The sequence below is a fragment of the Salvelinus alpinus genome, unplaced genomic scaffold (assembly GCF_045679555.1).
Source record: "Salvelinus alpinus unplaced genomic scaffold, SLU_Salpinus.1 scaffold_143, whole genome shotgun sequence".
Classification (NCBI taxonomy): domain Eukaryota; kingdom Metazoa; phylum Chordata; class Actinopteri; order Salmoniformes; family Salmonidae; genus Salvelinus; species Salvelinus alpinus.
Window position 1 is genome coordinate 3,491 of NW_027256084.1, and position 3,490 is coordinate 6,980.

Consider the following 3,490-nt stretch of genomic DNA (forward strand, 5'->3'; position numbering starts at 1 on the left):
TGTTACAGAATGGAGGACTGGGTAACTAACAGGATGTTGTTACCGAATGGAGGACTGGGTAACTAACAGGATGTTGTTACAGAATGTAGGACTGGGTAACTAACAGGATGTTGTTACAGAATGGAGGACTGGGTAACTAACAGGATGTTGTTACAGAATGTAGGACTGGGTAACTAACAGGATGTTGTTACAGAATGTAGGACTGGGTAACTAACAGGATGTTGTTACAGAATGGAGGACTGGGTAACTAACAGGATGATATTACAGAATGGAGGACTGAGGTAACTAACAGGATGTTGTTACAGAATGGAGGACTGGGTAACTAACAGGATGTTGTTACAGAATGGAGGACTGGTTAACTAACAGGATGTTGTTACAGAATGGAGGACTGGGTAACTAACAGGATGTTGTTATAGAATGTAGGACTTGTTAACAGGATGTTATTACAGAATGGAGGACTGGGTAACTAACAGGATGTTGTTACAGAATGGAGGACTGGGTAACTAACAGGATGTTGTTACAGAATGGAGGACTGGATAACTAACAGGATGTTATTACAGAATGGAGAACTGGGTAACTAACAGGATGTTGTTATAGAATGTAGGACTTGGTAACAGGATGTTATTACAGAGTGGAGGACTGAGGTAACTAACAGGATGTTATTACAGAATGTAGGACTGGGTAACTAACAGGATGTTGTTACAGAATGGAGGACTGGGTAATTAACAGGGTGTTGTTACAGAATGGAGGACTGGGTAACATGATGTTATTATAGAGTGGAGGACTGGGTAACTAACAGGATGTTGTTACAGAATGGAGGACTGGGTAACTAACAGGATGTTGTTATAGAATGTAGGACTGGGTAACTAACAGGATGTTGTTATAGAATGGAGGACTGGGTAACTAACAGGATGCTGTTATAGAATGTAGGACTGGGTAACTAACAGGATGTTATTACAGAATGGAGGACTGATTAACTAACAGGATGTTATTATAGAATGGAGGACTGGTTAACTAACAGGATGTTGTTACAGAATGGAGGACTGGGTAACTAACAGGATGTTGTTACAGAATGTAGGACTGGGTACTAACAGGATGTTGTTACAGAATGGAGGACTGATTATTTAACAGGATGTTATTATAGAATGGAGGACTGGGTAACAGGATGTTGTTACATAATGGAGGACTGGGTACTAACAGGATGTTATTACAGAATGGAGGACTGAGGTAACTAACAGGATGTTATTACAGAATGGAGAACTGGGTAACTAACAGGATGTTGTTACAGAATGGAGGACTGGGTAACTAACAGGATGTTATTACAGAATGGAGGACTGAGGTAACTAACAGGATGTTGCTACAGAATGGAGGACTGGGTAACTAACAGGATGTTGTTACAGAATGGAGGACTGGGTAACTAACAGGATGTTATTACAGAATGGAGGACTGGGTACTAACAGGATGTTATTACAGAATGGAGGACTGAGGTAACTAACAGGATGTTGTTACAGAATGGAGGACTGGGTAACTAACAGGATGTTGTTACAGAATGGAGGACTGGGTAACTAACAGGATGTTGTTACAGAATGGAGGACTGAGTAACTAACAGGATGTTATTACAGAACGGAGGACTGGGTAACTAACAGGATTTTGTTACAGAATGGAGGACTGGGTAACTAACAGGATGTTGTTACAGAATGGAGGACTGGGTACTAACAGGATGTTGTTACAGAATGGAGGACTGATTATTTAACAGGATGTTATTATAGAATGGAGGACTGGGTAACAGGATGTTGTTACAGAATGGAGGACTGGGTACTAACAGGATGTTGTTACATAATGGAGGACTGAGGTAACTAACAGGATGTTATTACAGAATGGAGAACTGGGTAACTAACAGGATGTTGTTACAGAATGGAGGACTGGGTAACTAACAGGATGTTATTACAGAATGGAGGACTGAGGTAACTAACAGGATGTTGCTACAGAATGGAGGACTGGGTAACTAACAGGATGTTGTTACAGAATGGAGGACTGGGTAACTAACAGGATGTTATTACAGAATGGAGGACTGGGTACTAACAGGATGTTATTACAGAATGGAGGACTGAGGTAACTAACAGGATGTTGTTACAGAATGGAGGACTGGGTAACTAACAGGATGTTGTTACAGAATGGAGGACTGGGTAACTAACAGGATGTTGTTACAGAATGGAGGACTGAGTAACTAACAGGATGTTATTACAGAACGGAGGACTGGGTAACTAACAGGATTTTGTTACAGAATGGAGGACTGGGTAACTAACAGGATGTTGTTACAGAATGGAGGACTGAGTAACTAACAGGCAGGTCAACAGTACTTCCTACTGCCTCCATTATAAGAACCATACTGGGTGGATACTATCATCTTCTTCTCAGTGACTGCCAGCACAACAGAGTGGCAACAGCCTTTTGTTTGATATCTGTGGAATACGCTGGATGGGAAGGAAATGTGTGTGTGTGTGTGTGTGTGTGTGTGTGTGTGTGTGTGTGTGTGTGTGTGTGTGTGTGTGTGTGTGTGTGTGTGTGTGTGTGTGTGTGTATGTATGTGTGTGTGTGTGTGTGTGTGTGTGTGTGTGTGTGTGTGTGTGTGTGTGTGTGTGTGTGTGTGTGTGTGTGTGTGTGTGTGTGTGTGTGTGTGTGTGTGTGTGTGTGTGTGTGTGTGTGTGTGTGTGTGTGTGTGTGTGTGTTTATACGTTCCTGGCAGGTGCTGTGGTATTTAGAGGACAGCTGTCGCCGTGCCGGCTGGCTGCCTGGTCAACATCACCGTGGCAACAGCTGCTCGCTGACCCTGGCGTATGGGGATGTCCTCTCTCATATGGCACACACACACACACACACACACACACACACACACACACACACACACACACACACACACACACACACACACACACACACACACACACACACACACACTAACATACACACACACACACACACACACTAACATACACACATACACACACACACTAACATACACACATACTAACACACACCATACACACACATACATACACACACATACACACACACAAACACACACACACACTGACACACACACATACACACCCTGGTGTATAGTAGTGCATTCTCAGCTGCGTCCTATCCCTTTTTCTGGCCAGCCAACTGGGGTTCAATTTTACCCCTTCGATGTTGTCTCTAAACCTTCTGAGGATATAACTGCTGACAAACGGAGCTATTAACATCTTTACAGTTCCACAACATATCTTAACAGTTCTAGAACCCATCTTTATAGTTCCACAACATATCTTAACAGTTCTAGAACCCATCTTTATAGTTCCACAACATATCTTAACAGTTCTAGAACCCATCTTTACAGTTCCACAACATATCTTAACAGTTCTAGAACCCATCTTTACAGTTCCACAACATATCTTAACAGTTCTAGAACCCATCTTTATAGTTCCACAACCTCTTAACAGCTCTA